Genomic DNA, 18,530 nt, shown 5'->3' with positions numbered 1-18,530 from the left:
ACATATCCTGCTTGACCAGCGACCTCTAAAAGCCCCCAGAGGACTGCTTGCCCAGCAGAGGACCAAGAACTGCCAAGGACAGTGGCACTGTCCAGAAGACATCACCAATAGGACTCCAGAACCGCCCGGATGCACGAGCCTTGTCCACTCTTCACCTGACACCCACTACCAGAGTCCATGTGGCCCACCAGTCCAGAAAAGGTCCCTCGGTGATTCCTACCTCAAGTCTACCCTGGGTTGACCCCTCCTGACCAATCTGGAGGACCCGCCTGACCGCATCAGGATCCGACGAAGATTTCAGATGCCCAAGGAGACCACTGCACCTGCAGCCCACTGGCGAATCCAACCGACGGTCCAGCAATGTCCAGCAGGCGCCCTTTCCGCCTGTCCAGCCTTTAGTTTTCTGGAACTGACCCCCCACCCTCCCCCGGAACAAGCCTGCAGCATTGTTTGTGACCCTAGGGGGCTGCCCATTGAAAAGCATTGGGTGCCCAGCTTTGTGTTTGCACCCTGCACCTGGCTGCCTCTGTGCTGCTGTGTGTGTGGTTTGTGTGACCCCCTCCCGCATGCTGAACTAAACCTCATAGGCCTGTGTCCTGGAACAGCGGGTACTTATCTGCTTTCTACCGATCACCCCCCAGTCCTCATAGGATTCCATTGTAAACCTGATGCCAATTGTGACCTCTGCACCCAGCCTGCCCCGTGTTGCTGGTGGTGCACTATTGGGGTCAGTCTTAACTTTGACCTATGGACATCGTAACCCCCGAAGACTGGAATCATAAGTCGTGTACTTACCTGTTTTCTGTGCTAACAATTTTCCACCCAGGACTCTGTTGACTCCTATGAAAAATTGCACTGTCAACTTTTGAAATGGAAAAGTGTTACTTACTTGTAAACTGCTTTATCTACTAAAACCAAATTACAAAGTACAATGAATACATATGCTTGATACCTATTGACAAGTTAACTTACCTGCAGCAAAGTTCTTCTGGTTCTAGTAATAAAGTAGCAAAGTATATTTTTACTTTATAAAAACAATTGGCCTGGAGTAAGTCATTGAGTGTGTGCTTTGTCTTGACTGTGTTTACCGCAAATGCTTAGCACTACCCTCTGATGAACCTAACTGCTCAACCGCACTACCACAAAAGAGAGCATTAGTATTATTTACTTTACCCTCTGTTAAGCCTCACAAAACCCCTGGACTCTGTGCACACTATATCTCATGTTGATATAATATATTCAGAGCCAGCTTCCTACAGTCTGGAGACTGTCCTGTTCTTTTTCAGGTTCTTCACGTCCGGAATCCACCTTCTGGTACCACTGACCTGGTCCACGGGTCGCAACAGCAGCTGGACAACCAAGGCTTGCATTGACTCTGAGGGTTTCCGACTCCACTTTACCCCTATGCACCAGGGCTCCCCGGAGTAGGTACTTGGGTCTTCTGGGCACTCTCCAATCTTTCTTGTGCCAGCTGGCTTCCTCAGAGTCCACTAGGAAAGGTCCTTAATCCCTGAAAATCCAACCACAACGGTCCGGTGTTAGCCTATGGGGACACTTGGCTCATTAACTACTCTGCACCCTGGTGCCTGTAGAATTCTAACACAGTCTCTGGGATTCTAACACACTTACCTTGGTTGGGCACCTCCATTCTTATGACAAGGAGAGGTCGCCTCAAGCGATGCAGTCTTGTTATGTTCCTGTGAAGTCCAGCAGCAGTTCCGGTAGTCAGGAGCAAAAGATGTCTTTGAAGAGAGGTCCTGTGGAGTCTTGGAAGACGAATCTGGGGACCATCTGCAAGAAAGTACATAAATAGACCAAAAAGGGGCTTGGTCACTCTCTGAGGTGACCGCCTATCAGGGGGCCACTGATGTCAGCTACCTAACCTGACTAGTTAGATGCTCCCAGAGTCCTCTGCACATCTTGTTTTCAAGATGGCAGAATCAAGTGGCACCACTCCTGAGGTGATGATGGACATGGGAGTGTTCACTCTCCTTTCCTTTGTGCAATTTCGGTCCATTGCGGGGGGACCAAGGGTCCCTGGACTGATGCAAACCGGATTATGCAAGGAGGGAACTAAATGTGCCCTTCAATGCGGTCTGGTAGCGTTGGGAGGCTATCCCTTCCTATCCCAGTAACACCTATGTCCAAGGGAGAAGAGGTTGCATCCCCTCTCCCACAAGAAATACTTTGTTCTGCCTTCCCCTGCTTGAGCTGGTCAAGCAGCAGGACTGAAGAATCCTTTCTGAGGGGCTGCAGCAGATCCTGAAAGACTGGTAGCAACAGTCTTGGGGGGGTCCTCTAAGGAGCCCCCAGAGTGCATGGAATCATGCCACCAATACTGGCATCAGTATTGGGTATGATTCCAACACATTTGATACCAAACATGCCTAGGTTCAGAGTTAGCGTTATGTAGCTGGGCCAAAGGTACCTGTGGCCAGTACATAGCTAAAACGGCTTCCCCGTACTTACAAAGTCTAGGGGATTGGAACTGGAGTTCGTAGGGGCACCTCTGCTCATGCAGAGGTGCCCTCACACACAGGGACTTGCCCCCTGCCCTTTAGACTGGAAAGGCCTACTTTAGGGGTGACTTAAGGTGATCTGGTGTCGTGATCAGAAGTGAAAGATTGTGTGCACCTCTTCGCCCAGGCAGCAAGTGTCAGGCGTGCAGACAGTTTGCATGGGCTCCCATGGTTGACATAATATAGGCTGCAGCCCATGGGGGACCACTGGTGTACCAATGCCCTGGGTACCTAGGTACCTTATGCTAGGGACTTGCATGGGTACAACAGTATGCCAATTGTAGGGTGTAAGAAGTGCCAAAGCAACTAAATGTAGAGGAGAGAGCATAATCACTACTGTTCCGGTTAGCAGGATCCAGTGAAAACAGTCTAAGCACACTGACATCAGGCAAAAAGTGGGGGTAACCATGCCAGATAGAGGGGACTTTACTACACTTACTGCTGAGTATTCTGATTAAAGCATGTGAATCTATGAAAGATTCAATGGCTGAGAAGAAAATAAGTTACTTACCTGTAACTTTTGTTCTCCATTATTATCATCTTTCATAGATTTACATGCAACCCTCCCTTTCCCCATTTACGCTCACCATAGTTACATGTTTTATACATCTCACTTGTGCTAGATAATCTGAGAGACTGGAGGCTCTGTGTGCTGGGTGCACTGGAAGTCGTTGCCCTACAGGGTGGCACAATCAGTGCTGCTGCCCTCAAAGGCCTACCTTTAGTACCCCATGCCCTGGGTGCCTAAGTACCATTTACTAGGGACTTATAGTGGTAGCTAAAGGAGTCTCCAATTGTGCCAGGGCATCTCAACAGTTTTAGGGAAAGAGCTCTGGCCCAGGGAATTTCTAGGCCACATCATTGTAGGAGGCTGGCCTGGCTTTAGTGGGTACCTTGTGGTACTTACACCTTGTGCCAGGTCCAGTTATCCCTTATTAGATTAGTAGTGTTCTAGCAGCTTAGGTGATAGAGGTAGCTATAGCAGAGCAGCTTAGGCTGAACTAGGAGACATGCAAAGCTCCTACCATACAACTTATATCATATAGTACTATATCATAAGAAACACAATACTCAGAGTTACTAAAAAAGAAGGTACTTTATTTTAGTGACAATGTGCCAAAAATATCTCAGAGGATATACTCCCTTAGGAGGTAAGTAAAATACACAAAATATACACACAAACCAAAATCAGGTAAGTAAAACACTTAGAAAAGTAGTGCAAACACTGTAGAACAAAATAGAATGCAATAAGAATCAATAGGCCTCGGGGCAACACAAACCATATACTCCAAAAGTGGAATGATACACTACAAAGAGGGCCAGCCTCCTCCTGTCAAAGCTGAAATTTGCTTCCAGTAAGTTGTACCTTACTTGCATTATGGCTTGTTGGAAAAGTTGTCCTCAAACGTCTTCCTTCAGAAATCCTGTCATGAAAGACTTTTCAGAAGGGTTAAAGATAACTGAACCTCGTATGCTGCGGTTCTCTCGTCCATGGCAACTGTCTGTTTTTATCTAAATTGAAGTACATCTTATAGAAGGTAGATTTTCTGATGACCATTGCATCGGCCTGTGGAGCAAAGTGAAAGTTTTGCTGAGCAGAATCCTATACGTTTTTTCACTACAGTAGAACCTGAATGACAATACACCCCTCTTTCCTATTGAAAGTAGTCTCAGAATTTTATACTAAATAGTCTGTCTTCTTGTTGCCCTTCTTTAGAAATCATTCCTTAATTGTAAGTAGTTTTTTTTTAAAGTGTTTGGTTAGGTCTAATGAGCGGGTTCTTCAGCTGTAAGCGCCACGTCATTTTGAGTTAACCATAACCTCTGTCCAGATGTATAGTGTCATATTTGTCAGTCCACCATTGTGGGAATTTGTGTTGTTGGTTGAAAAGCAGTGTGAGTACTTTTCAAGCCACAGCCGCAATCCTTGTCAGGGTGAGCCACAAAAGTCACTAAATTAAGTAGTGCTTAACCCTCTGGTAGCTTGGCACAAAAAGTCAGGCTTATGTTGGAGGCAATGTGTAAGTTATCTGATAGAAACTTCTAGTTATAGATTCCTTTCCTTAGAATTTCCCCCAGGCGTCATCAGACTGGATCCAGATATTTTTCTTCGAATAGTACCTTTGCGCACCATCAGGTGGCGTCGGTTCACTCTGCACCCGGCGTTGGCGTCATGGTCGCCTTGATGAAGTCATGGTCATATATAGGCACCACTCTGGCACGCTTACGTCAGTTATTTTCTTTCAGCGCAACTGCTGCCACAGGTCTCGAAGGACTCCTGGGCGATTCTTTCACAAGCTATTGCTGATGTGAGGGATGTAGCCAGATTCACGATTCATTATGGGCTGGACCCAACTGACTCACTAGGAAGATTGGTTGCATCGACGGCGGCTGTATTGCGCCACATTTTGTTGGGGACGTCTGGCTTCTCAGGGGATATCCAGCAATCACTTATGGATATGCCCTTCAATGGCACCCATCTCTTTTGAGACAAAGCAGAGTCTGTGCTAGAGTGCTTTAAGGAGTTCCAGGCTACGATTCGGTCCCTTGGCCTCACAGCTGCTTCTCGCCCCCCTCGGTCTGCTTTTCACCTCTTTCATGGCTACAGAAGTGGTGCCCAACCGTGTCCATTACTCCCCTCCCTGCAGCCTCCAAGCCTTCCTAGTAGACCCACCCTCCCCCATCACAGACCAGTTAGGATTTGCCATCACCTGCCCCACCTGGAATCCATCATGATGGACAGGTGGGGTTTGCAAATCGTCCAAAGGGGTTACTCCGTCCCCTTTGAGAGTACCCCTCCTGTCATGCCACCATCCTACGATCAGATGGCGGAGGATAACTTGGCACTTCTCCGCGAGAAAGTTCAGGCTCTCTTGGCCAAGGGGGCTAGAGAGGGTCCCTGTGCCAGAAGTAGGTCGTGGTTGTTACTCCCGCTACTTTCTTTTTCCGAAAAAGGACAAGGGCCTTCGTCCTATCCTAGACCTCCGGTCCCTCAATCTCTTCCTGTTCAGGAAGAAGTTCAAAATGCTCACTCTTCCTCAGGTCCTATCTACCCTGGAGACGGGATGGTAGCGTTAGACTTGCAGGACACCTATTTTCACATTCCCGTATTCTGTTGTTTTCCGAAGGAAGCCACGATGTGTTGATTCTAAAATCGATGCACCTGGTTTTGGAGGGATATGTTGCTCTTCTTTAAGCGATGGTGGTGATGGGGTGGCCTCAGGACTGCATTGATGCTGATGCGCTGGATGCCGCTTCCAGCAGAGAGGGGATGTGTCGAGTGATGCAGCGTTTTTGGAGGTGCTGCTTGGCCCCCAAGTGTGATGCGCTGATTTTAGTCCAACAGGGTTGATGCGTCTGTTGCCGCTTCCAGCAGGCAGGAGATACGTTGATTGCACTGGTGCAAGTGTCTGGGTCTACTTCTAGTGGACTAGGCATATGAGCAGGGGTAGAGATCCTGAGTCTCTAGCAACAGAAGAGAAGCCAAAAAGCTCTTGGAGATCACTTTTGGGTGCAAGGCAGAGTCCAGCTCTCCCTCAGCAAGATCATTGAGCAGCAGGGCAGAAATGTAGTCCTTCCAGGTCAGCAGTCCAGCAGAGTGACAGACTTAAATGCAGCTCGGCAGTTCCAGTTGTAGGTCCAGAAGGGTCTGTTTTGGTGGGGCTTAGAGACCCAGTACTTAAACCCAAATGTGCCTTTGAAGTGGGGCTGACTCCAAAGTGGGGTCTTTGAAGTGTATAAGTATCCTTTCTTCCTCAGCCGTAGCTTCAGACAATCAGTAGCGTGTAATCAACCCTTTGTGAGGGGACAGGCACTTCCATCCAGAGCCATCAGAATGCTGATGAGTACTGTAGGAAGCTGGCTCTGTATATTCTATATCAAAATGAGATAGTGTGCACAGAGTCCAGGGGTTCCCCAAGAGGCTTGACAGAGTCAATAATAGATAATACTAATGCTCTATTTGTGGTAGTGTGGTCGACGCAGTAAGGCTTATCAGGGGGTAGTGTTAAGCATTTGTTGTACACACACAGGCAATAAATGAGAACACACACTCAATGACTTAACTCCAAGCCAATAGGTTGTTATATAGAAAAATATTATTTTGTTAATTTATTTTTAGAACCACAAGATTAATTTAGCAGGTAAGTACATTAAATGAAAGGTACTTTGCGTAGTAATAGTTAAGACCTTGAATAGATTCAATATGGTACACAGTTTTCATTAAAATGGCAAAAAGCTATTTTAAAAATGGACACAGTGCAATTTCCAACAGTTCCTGGGGGAGATAAGTAGAGTACACTTTCAGAGGTAAGTACCACACTTACGGGTTCAATCTCCGGGATATAGGTATTCCACTGTTAGGGGGTTCAAGGCAACCCCAAACACCCAGCAACAGAGGGACAGTCGGGTGCAGAGGTCTAACAGGAGCCAAAATAACATGGGCGCCTATGGAGATAGGGGGTACTCCGGTTCCAGTCTGCTGGCAGTTAAGTACCGACGTTGGCAGAGGGTAGACAGGGGGGGTTGGAGGAGTACTGGAGGTGCCCCAAGTAGGCACCCAAACCACACCCTCAGCGGCGCGGTGGCGGCCAGGTGCAGTGTGCAAACAGGGCATCGGGTTCTCAATAGAAATCTATGGAGGGACCCGGGGGTCACTTAAGTGCTGCAGGCAGGGCACAATGGGGCCTCTCGGGCAAACCACTGACTGGGCAAGGATGAGGGCTGCGTGCTGGTCGTTGCTGCACCAGTGGTCGGTTTCTCACGGCCTGGGGGCTGCGGGTGCAGTGCTTCTTCCAGGTGTCGGATATCTTTGTCCGGTGTATTCTCGGTGGTTGTTGGGGTGCAGGGAGGTCAGCCCAGGGTGGACACGTCATCAGAGTCGCCTAGGGGTCCTCTCTGGATAGTTGGTTTCTTTGGACACGGGCCGGGAGCCTAAAGCTTCTGGAGTGAGGTGGGAGTCCTCTGGGAAGGGGAGCACATCCCTATCCCTATGGGTCCTAATCCTCCAAAGCAAGATGGAGGATTTCTCAAGGAGGGGGTCACTTCAGTTCTGGAAACCTTAAGGTTGGACCTGGCTGAGGGGGTGATTCCTCTTTGTTTTCCCCATTATTCCCTCCAGACCTGCAGCCAGAAAGTGGGGGCTTGTTCAGGGGGCAGGGGGGCGCATCTCCACTAGCTGGAGTGCCCTGGGGCATTGGAACACCAGGCTTGAGCCTTTGAGGCTCACCACCAGGTGTTACAGTTCCTGCAGGGGGAGGTGTGAAGCACCTCCACCCAGGACAGGCTTTGTTTCTGACCACAAAGTGCACAAAGGCACTCACCCTATGTGGTCAGAAACTCGTCTGGAAGTAGCAGGCTGTTGCATACCGGTCAGCCTTGCACTAGCAGTTGGGCTAACATACAGGGAGCATCTCTAAGATGCCCTCTGTGGGCATTTCTCAAATCCCACACTGGCATCAGTGTGGGTTTATTGTGCTGAGAAGTTTGATACCAGCCTTCCCAGTATTCATTGTAGCCATTATGGTGCTGTGGAGTTCGTAATGACAAACTCCCAGACGATATACTCAGTATGGCTACCCTGCACTTACAATGTCTAAGAATGGGCTTAGACACTGTAGGGTCACAGTGCTCATGCATCTATGCCCTCACCTGTGTATAGTGCACCCTGCCTTAGGGCTGTAAGGCCTGCTAGAGGACTGACTTACCTATACTACAGGCAGTGGTTTGTGGGCTTGGCACTCTTGGGTGAGTGCCATGCTGACTTGGTCTTTTCTCCCCACCAGCACACACAAGCTGCAAAGCAGTGTGCATGTACTGAGTGAGGGGTCCCTGGCCACAGTGCCCTTGGTACCATGGGTACCTTTTACAAGGGACCTAACTGTGTGGCAGGGCTGTGCCAAATGTGGAAACAAAGGCACAGTTTTAGTGAAAGTACACTGGTGCTGGGGCCTGGATACCAGGGTCCCAGCACACTTCCAATCAAAGCTGGCATCAACACTAGGCTAAAAGTGGGGGGTGACCATGCCAACAGTGGCATTTTCCTACAGGTACTTTGACATGCCTAGCACCCCTAACCTTCCTGTGTTTGTGGCTTTCAGGAGGGAGTGCACAAAGTGTAGCTGTCACCCAAACTGGCCATGCATTAGACACAGGCTGAAAGCACATAGAGCTTTAAGAGTAGAGAAATGGACACTTTCTAAAAACGGCATTTCTAAAATTGTAATATCCAAGCCGACTTTACCAGTAAAGAGGACTTATCATTACCATTCTGTAGGGAGCTGGTGCTCTATATGCTGCACTAAAAAGAAATAGACCGCGCAGAGTCCATTGGATCCCCAATTGGTTTACAGAAGCAAAAGTAGATAATACTAACACTCTTTTGTGGTAGTGTGAGCAAGCAGTTAGGCTGATCAGCGGGCAGTGCTAAGCATTTGTTGTACTCATCGAGGCAATATATTCACTCAGAGAATATGTCCAAGACCAAATTAGAAAAATAATACTTGATTTTATATGTTTTGACAGGGAGTACTCTGTTTGCAAGTACTGTTTTTGTTATGAATTTTCACAGGTAAGTAAAATGTTCAAACCTATGCGCCTTTATGCACAATGCAATCCTATGGAAGGAGAAGTCAGATGCATAAAGATAGTCGGTTTCAGGGGTTCACCTTCAGGGTTTGGACGTATAGTGGGCCAAGGTCCAAAGTAGTACCAATAGTTCTTCGGGAGGTGCCCGGGTTTCACTGGGAGAGGGTGCTGGTGAAATTGTATCCGGGCACGCTACAGTGAAGGGGAGTCACCTGGAAACAAGCTGCACAGGTGGTTTTGGGGACAAGTCTGAGAACCCCCAAATGGGTGCTTTGCTCTCTAGGGGTCTTAAAGCAAGGGGGCACATCCAGTTCTTCGTTGTTAAAGAGGCTGGGCTGGTGTGCAAATAAGCTCCTCGCAGTTAGGGGCCACCAGCTGGCAGGGGCAAAATCAGGACTGCTGGGCCACTCAAGAAGTGGGTATCAGTGGTGTTGGCGTCCCTTGACGGCTGCTTGATCCTGGTGGAGTGGGAATTCAAATTGGACTCACTGTTTATGCTTGGTGCAGGGCATCCGGTACCCCGGGAGTTGGGGCTGCTGAGCTCTAGTTGGCCTAGTGTATTCACACTTGGTGTGTAGACAAATCTGGTCCTGCAAAGCACGAGTACCTTGTCCTGGTCGTCTGCAGCATCAGTGGTGCCAGGGAGCTTTAAGGCAGTTACCAGACTCTCCAAGGGAGATGGGTGGCGATTTTCGAGGTTCTGTCAGACTACCCAATGCTTTGGTAGTTCTCCAACTTGCAGGACGAGTTACTTTGTTGCGAGTGTCAAGAGAGTTGAGAGCAGGCTTGGTTTGCACCAAAAGTTTTCAACTCTTCTGCTGTTCTCTCCAAACAGTGACTCTTATTTGTCATTCTCTTGATCTGTTGAATCTGAGTTCTTGAGTTCAGGGGTGCCACCTAAATACTCAATTTAGGGACGTTAAGGGGAGTGAAAAGTAGCATCCAATGGGGTGCCTACCTTTAGAGTGTCTACACCCTCTAAATGACCCCTTCCAGTAGAATTGTGCATAAGCCTGACCCTAGGATCCTATGGACACTATCCCGAGATTTCTACTCTGCACCCAGGCGCCTGCTTGCCTTTGGGGTTTTAGTACTTCCACAGTCGTAAGGGTCCTTTAGTAGTAGTGTGGGTTGGAAGTGGTTTTCGCATTTCATTTCTTTAGTATATGGGTTCGGCCCAACCAAAGGAGCCCATGTTATTTTTTGCCTTTACTTACCTGTTGCTAAGAATTATTTCTGTGTCCATAACTCCAGTTAGGAGAAATACCAAAGTTAGTTCTAGAGTTGTGTTATAATAAATAGTGGTGTGGTTCTTTCCTGTGTGTACTTCACTGCCTGACCTATGTGGTATATGCAACTGCTTTACACCCTCCAGAATAAGCCTAAGCAGCTCTCCAGAGCTATCCCTATGAGAGCTCTGGTTATCTAGAGCCGCCTACACTATTACTAAGGGTTGCCTGGACTTAGTACAGAGTGCCTCACCTATCGGTGTACACCATATACGTAGCCAGCCTCCTACAACCACTGCACCCGAGCTTCCTAGCCTGTGTTGAAGTGGGCCTATAGTGTCAGCATGTTCCCCAGGGCCTCCAGAAGAGAAGCCCACCCTGTGCTTGCCCACTATGGACTTCACAGCAGTGTTTGCAAACTTTCGGCAGACGCCCTATTAACCGCGAGTGACCAGGAGGCAAACCCGTATACCTTGGAACGTCTCTGCACCTATCTGCCCCAGACACAGAAGAGGGTGTCCCCATGTCTCCCCATCTTGAGAGAGCTGATCCCACTTGGTGACTGGGTCGGACTGGACCCCCCCGTCCCCACCTGTTGAGTGTTTCTGTAGGGCCCACTGCAGCCGTAAGGAATTCCAGTGCTGGACCAGTTGCCAGAAGACACCAGTGCCCCTGTGCCCTACAGGAGGAGGAGTAGACTAGTAGTATCCCCACTTACTAGAGGACTTCAAGGGTCGAGTCCCCCTGTGGGTTCCCCTGGACTGTGTTTCCATTCCATCCCTGCAGCAACTTTGTAAGCATCCTCTTCCAAGACACAACCAAAACAATGAGCAGTTGCAGGCCAGATCTAGACCCAAGACTTATGAACAGGTTCCTCTGTAAGGAGAAATTCAGAATGCTTGCCCTTCACCAGATCTGCCTCTGGCTCCATCAGGGTGACTGGATGTGTGCCATCAGTTCTCAGGATGCCTACTTCCAAAGTCTGATCACCTGGAAACATTGCATGTTTATCCATTCCTGGATCTTTCATAGATTCACATGCTTGAATCATCCCCATCATCAAAGTGGGAGTCGCACTGTACCTTAGAAAAGCAGTAAGAATGAATAACCATAGGCTGTAATGCTAGCAAACTTAAACATATAGCCTATCCATGTCCTTTTGAGAAAAGAAACAAACTTAATCTATGACCAGTCAGGTGCCAGCACTCTCTAGAATACTCCCAAGAGAGACTGCTTCCCTCAGATTGTCTACCGCACGTCATGTGAAGGAAGTCTCCCTGAACTCTGCTCAGTGTATTCCTGTCAGAACAACTTTCTGCTTCAGAATGTCTGATAAGTCCAAAAAATCTGAGCCTATTTCAGCTCCACCTGACAAAGAGGGTGGGCGTTCATATAACATAGGAAAGAGGTTTTCTTCCATGTCAGCCATTACCATACGTGCTGCCAGCACCCTGGCTATCTTATGTCATTACGACGGTCAGATGTGGTCTGACATGAGTGCCTACATCGATCTCGTCCCAGAAGATACCCTGAGGCACGTAAAATACTGCGAGAGGGGAGCGCACATCTGCAGAGGTTATCGGTTGTGCACTAGATAGAGCTTCTACGCGTTTTCGACAGCTTATCAGGAGCAGCAGTCTTGCGTTGCCAGGGTTGGTTAAAGGTAACCTCATTTAAACCTGCCGTTCAATCAAGAATTCTTGATATGGCCTATAATGGCGAAACCCGGTACGGCAAACACATGACGCCTTACTAGCCATCAAAACGGGCACAGATACTGCTTGCTCTCTGGTCACTGTGCAGTACAAGAGGCAACACTTTCATGGAGTCAGAGGCAGGGGTTTCTCCTCTTCTAGAAGTACCTACCACAGACAATACCAACAACAGTCCCAATACAGGCCTACTTACCACCAGTCTTACCGGCAAACACCTACGGCAGCTTATGTAAAGCAAGGCAGCAGAAAGAAACAGCCCCTCCAAAATCGGGAGGCGGCCCATAGACGGTGATCCTCATCGGGTGCCGGCTACAGTTCCTTATTTCCCACAAACCGACAAAGTGGGTGCAAATATTTCAAGATACCAACAAAACTGGAAACATAGAACATCGGACAAGTGGGTGATAGACATAGTTACTCTTGGTCATACACTAGAATTTGTGGCGAAACCACCCTCCAGCGAAAACACACTCACTTCACCTTCACTTACTAAAGCAAGAAGTATCTCAAATGCGTTCCAAGGGAGCAATAGAGAAGGTTCCCATTCATCAGAGAGGTCTAGGTTTTTACTCTCGGTTCTTCCTAGTAAGAAAAAAATCAAGAGAATGGAGACTGATTCTAGATCTCAGGCAGTTAAACTAATTCCTGCGCAAACAATCCTTCCGTATGATAAATCTGTCAGATATTCTCCATCTTCTCAACAGTGGAGATTACTTGACATTGTTGGATCTCCAAGATGCCTATTTCCACATTCCCATACATCCCAGGCCGTAGGCAGTACCTATTATCAATTCAAGGTTCTCACTTTCGGGTTGAAATCAGCACCAAAGATTTTCACGAAGTGTCTTGCACCAGTGGAGGCTACTCTGCGCAACCAAGGTTTTCAAATGTTCGCGTATTTAGACAACTGGTTACTAAAGACACAGACTCCGCAACAGGCCTCTGATGCCACCAATGCCTGCCTAGCTTTATTTAACAATCTTGGTCTCACAGTGAATCACCAGAAGTCCTTCACCATTTCAATGCGCAAGATGGTCTTTTTGGGTGCAAAACTCGACATAGTCAAAAACTAGGCTTATCTCTGAATAAAAAGACAACAGAAACTTTCCAACCTCGCTCTCACAATTTCAAAAAGAAAGTTTGTTTCTTTGAGAACATTCAAGTCACTTTTAGGAATGATTCTCTCTTCAATAAACCTGGTGCATCTAGCAAGACTAAAGATGAGACCATTAAAAGAGGAAATGCAAATTCAATGGATCCAGTCTCAAGACTCCTTCAAGGACTTGATCAAAATCACACCAAGGATGGTAGAAACCCTACAGTGGAGGTCCCGAACTAGTCACATCTCTCAGGGGTTAACTTTCCTGACTCCAGGACCAGGCTTCATTATCACAATGGACGCTTCTCTAGAAGGCTGGGGACGTCACTTGTAAGACATGTGCATTCAAAGGAAATGGTCCGATTCCCAGAAGAAAATGTACATAATTTTTTTGGAGCTGAAAGCAATCTCTCTCTGCAAGCTTTCTTTCCTTGAATTTCAGGCTCTTCAGTGTAGATCCGCATAGACAACACAACAAGCATGTATTATGTGATGTCAACAAACAGAGAGGAACACAATCTCTCTTCCTCTCACAAGAAGCTCAAGTTCTCTGGGACTGGCTCACTCTTCACAAAATATCTGAGAGTGGAACTAGTACCGGCGATCAACAATGTCCTTGCAGTCCTCAGCAGGACAGGCAACAGTTGCCTTGAATGGGAACTGAATCAGAAGGAAGTAGATAGCATCTTTTGATGCTGGGTACGACCAGCCCTGGATCTTTTTGCCACCAGCGAGAACGCCAAATGCCACTTTCGTGCCAGTCTGTTCCCACTCCCGGGGTCGTGGGGGAATGCCCTTTCGATGCGATGGTGCAGGATCTTTGCATATGCTTTTCCCCCTTTCCCGTTGATCCCCCAGACTTCTCAAGAAGATGAAAGCAGAGGGTTGCCAACTCATACTCATAGCACACCAAAGAGGGATGCCCACGTCGCAGGAGTTGCAGAGAGGATGTCGTTCTTGGAACTGGAGAGTGCTAGAGGCCGGGGCTTCTTGGAGCTAGAAGGTCTTCGGACTGAAAAGCCAACAATCTTTAGCAAGGACAAGCAGATGCGGTGCACGGGGCTTCCAGCCAAGCAGCTTCAACAAAGGACCACAGACTTTTCAGTTACAAAGAAGACTGGTCAGACCTCTGGAGAGCTACAGAAGCAGCACCTGTTATGTAGAGCCTTGAAGAGTCAGTGGGATCCACAAACCGGTCGTTGTTGTTGTGGTGCCTGCGGATGCAGCGAGGTGACTCCTTCACTTCGATTCCTTCTTGCTTTCCTAAGTGCAGGCAGAGTCCTGGTGACTCTGGAGGATGCACGGCCACGGGGATTTCTGAAATCTTGCAGAACTTGGAAACAAACTTGCAGTAGGAGCCCTCCTACTGGTTACAGTATTGCTCTTAGTTCCAGTGCAGAACATGTGTCCAGGTTGCAGAAGTGTCTTGCAGTTGAGACTTCCAGACAGTTCCTAAAGTCTTGCAGGTGAACCTAGAGTCCCACCTTCAGGGGAGCCATTACGTAATCCAGGAAGGGAGTAAGGTACATCACTCGGCTGAACTAATCAGTCAGAGGCTCCCAGGGGGCCTCTGCTTATCTTATTTACACAATGGCAGAATCAAGTTGCCGTCTGGCAGAGCACTGGGCACCTCCCTAGGTGAGGAGTTAGATAGGCGGGTGGTCACTTCTGCACTGGTGCAAACTGATTTATGCAAAGAGGGCACCAAATGTGCCCTTCAAAGCAGTCTGGTGATGCTCAGAGGCACCCCCACTCTAGTCCAGACACACCTAATTCTAAAGAAGAGGTTGGCACACCTCTATCTTGCAGGAAATCCTGTAGCACGGGCTGACATGTAGACCCTGTAAAACTGTACAGGCAGACTTTGGGAGATCCCCTAGGGAGCCCCTAAGGTACATGGAACTAGCAGTGGAATCGATGTAGTTTCATAATTCCAACATGTTTGATACCAAACATGGCTATGTTCGGTGATATGTAGTTGGACAACTCGTGTTGACCAGTGTCCACTACATACCTTAAGATGGCCTCCCGGCACTTAAAAAGCCCAGGAAATGGAGTCGGGTCTTGTAGGGGCACCTCTGCTCACGCAGGGGTGCCTTCACACTTAGAACCATGCATCCTGCCCATTGGCTGAAGGGCCTCCCTTAGGGGTGACTTACAGGGTCAAAGTGCAGTGACATGCTATAATGCAAACCTCATAACTGGAGTGAAAGGTGAATGCCTCATTTCACACAGGCTGCTCTGGCAGGCCTTTAATCAGTTTGCATCGACCCCTATGGGTGACACAATACATGTTGCAGCCCATGGAGGACCCTTGGTGTACCAACGCCCTGGGTACCTGAGTACCATATACCAGGGACTTACATGGGAGCACCAGTTTGCCAATCTGTGGTGTAAAAGTTACCTTACAACTAAATTTAGGGAGAGGACACTAGGGTCCTGATTAGCAGGATCCCAGTGTACTACAGTCTAAACATACGGACACCGGGCAAAAAGAGGAGTAACTATGCCAGAAAGGTGTTACTTCCCTACAGTAACACCTCTCCTCTACAGGAAATTCTTTTTTCTGTCTTCCCCTACTGGAGTTAGGCTCAGCAGCCGTAGGGCAGAAGAGTGTCTGGTGCCGGCAGCAGCACAGGCTGGCATGCAGCCCCTGCAAGACTGCACAGGTAGATATGTTGGATCCCTAGGGAACCCCCAGAGTACATGGTATCATGCAACTAGCACTGGAATTGGTGTAGTTGCATGATTCCAGCATGTTTGATACTAAACATGACTAGGTTCGGGGAAAACTATTATATAGTTGCCATCTTTTAATGACCAGCGTCCACTACATACCCTAAAATCGTTTCCCCTGCACCTACAAAGTCTAGAAAATGGAGTCTGAAGTTTGTAGGGGCACCTCTGCTCATGCAGGGGTACCCTTACACTTAGATCCGTGCACCCTTCCCTGGGGGCTAAAGAGGCTACCTTACGGGTGACTTATAGGGTCAAAGTGCAGTGACCGCGATATAAGGTAAACCTTATATATGAGGTAAAAAGTGCATACTCCATTTCACACAGGCTGCAATTGTAGGCCTGTAGGCACAGTGAGCATGGGTTCCCATGGGTGGCACAATACATGCTGAAGCCCATGGGGGACCTCTGGTACCTCAGTGTCCTGGGTACCATATACTAGGGACTTACAAGGGGGCACCAGTATTCCAAATGTGGGGTGTATGTGGTCGAACAACCAAGTTTAAAGGGAGAGAGCATAGTCACTGGGGTCCTGGTTAGCGGGATCCCAGTGAATAGTCCAAACATCCTGGCAACAGGCAAAAAGTGGGAGGTAACCATGCCAGAAAGAGGATACTTTACTACAGGGCAGGCTTCTTTAAGAAATTACTTTGCATAGTTTGTTTTCTGCTGCTATTCAGTGGTTCCGGTCATCCACAGGGGTGTGGGATGGGTTAGCTATTGTATTAAGTGCTTATGACTGTTGAGGAGTATCCCCGGGGAGAAAATGATACATTGGTTACCTGTAATCCTAGTTGTCTTCCAGGGGATTACTCCTCAGTCATAAGCAGCCTTCCCAGGATGAATAATGAAGACAGCAGCTATTATATGGTTTGTCCTCTGAATGTTCATGTCACCGTAAAAAATTACCTGACCTAACTGTCCTGTAGGGCATGATGGGATTCAGGAGGTCCCGGAGATCTTAAAGGCACTGTGCCAGTTTTCTCTGTTATGGTTTTCATTGCAGCCCATTGGTTAACAGTGCCCTCCAGTTTCCTTGCTTTTCCTTTCAAATAAAGGCTACATTTTACATTTTAAAGTTTCATTTTCTGTGTTGCAGAAATATTGAATGGTTGTGGTGCATTTTAAGTGAAAAACTCAATGCAATTCGGGCATTTTTAGCCTCTGTATCTATAGGCTGCGTGTGTGTGTGTGTGTGTGTGTATATATATATATATATATATCACTGCTCAAATATAAAGATCTAGCAAGAAACTTTCAATACAAGCCACACACCGCAAACCAAACAATGAACTTTCTACTACAAAAAAGATAGCTAGATACGTCTTACTTGCCATGGACCAAGGACAACTGCAACAACTCTGCACAGACAGAAGCCACTAAAGATATCTTGTTAGAACAGCAAAAACGTTTACACACAAGGCGACGTATTATACGTTTTGCGAAAGCCTAACCAGGAATTTGAAACACAATAAAACATAAGCTAAAACTGTGGAAAGCATTGTAGCAGGGAGTAAAATGTTCAAATAGGGCAACGATACTCGTTGAAGTGAACGTTACAAAAAGTTTTTCCTTACTAAAAACATACAACTACACTAACTGCAGATCTGTCAGCGGGGAAACCGAAATAAGCATCCGCCACCAAGGAAATTATAAGCTTGCACTACAATAAGAAGGAAAAGAACATTAAATTCACACATGGAATTGATGAGAAGAAATAAAACAGTTACCATTATAAAACACAATGAACTCACATGTGTCTAATAATTCTACAGAGGAAAACAAAAATAAAAAGCAAATTAAAGCAAGAAATTACCAGTGTAAAAACACACACGAATAGCACAGTGCACTTAAACCATAAAAAATGCAATACCTGCTCCACCATCCCACAGCCACGTTTGGAGGCAAACTCAAAGTGGCAGTCGCTTGCTACTTTTGGTGGAGTAACAAAGAAATATTCAAAATGTTGCTTGGAAAACAACATGCACGGATTATCATTACAGAAAAACACCCATTCTCCCTGCAGTGCCCAGAATAAAAGGAAATCATTATGAAATTGCCACTATAAAACACTTAAAGAGAAATAGGGGCACAGAGGACTCCACAGAACACCAACTTAGAAGTTGATGGGAATGGTAGAAAAGATATTGCTTCCCAGAACTAAACTGACACGAGACAGTCAAGATCTTTGGACCGCCTTTCTGCTTCATGGGGTTGGGATAAAAGTGTGACATAAGGTATAATATTGTACGCTACAGAGGGGTTCAAATGGATCAGTGCAAGAATTCCAGTTTAATCACCATTACAAGTTGGCCAAGTAAAGAAACTAGTGTGACCTCAGTCCTGTGCATTGGCTGCAACCTACCAAGAAATATCCATAAAATGATTTGATAAAGGAGCAAAGCTGGCCACTGAAGCAAGGCAATAATGTGATGGACTTATAGTTGATAAAATAGTAAGGTTAACTCATTGCTTCTTCAGGAGAGCACATTCCACTATGAAGTGTAATAAATCTCTTTAAATTAATTGTGTGGTGCACATAAGCTGGACTAAAAGTGGTATTGTGCGCAAACACTTGGATAAACAATAAAAAAATAAAAAAATTGAAAAAGTTAATTTCTATTTAAGTGTGTATGAATGGTCAGTG

At 47.1% G+C, this 18,530-nt stretch overlaps 1 protein-coding gene across 1 annotated transcript in view; it reads left to right on the top strand.

Moving 5' to 3' along the window:
• Positions 1 to 18,530, top strand: part of MROH1 (maestro heat like repeat family member 1) — a 1,237,492-nt gene that overhangs the window by 473,013 nt on the left and 745,949 nt on the right. The gene's annotated exons all lie outside the window — the stretch shown is intronic.

This window comes from Pleurodeles waltl, chromosome 2_2 (genome assembly GCF_031143425.1).
Source record: "Pleurodeles waltl isolate 20211129_DDA chromosome 2_2, aPleWal1.hap1.20221129, whole genome shotgun sequence".
Classification (NCBI taxonomy): Eukaryota; Metazoa; Chordata; class Amphibia; order Caudata; family Salamandridae; genus Pleurodeles; species Pleurodeles waltl.
This window is presented reverse-complemented; position numbering and strand designations above follow the sequence as displayed.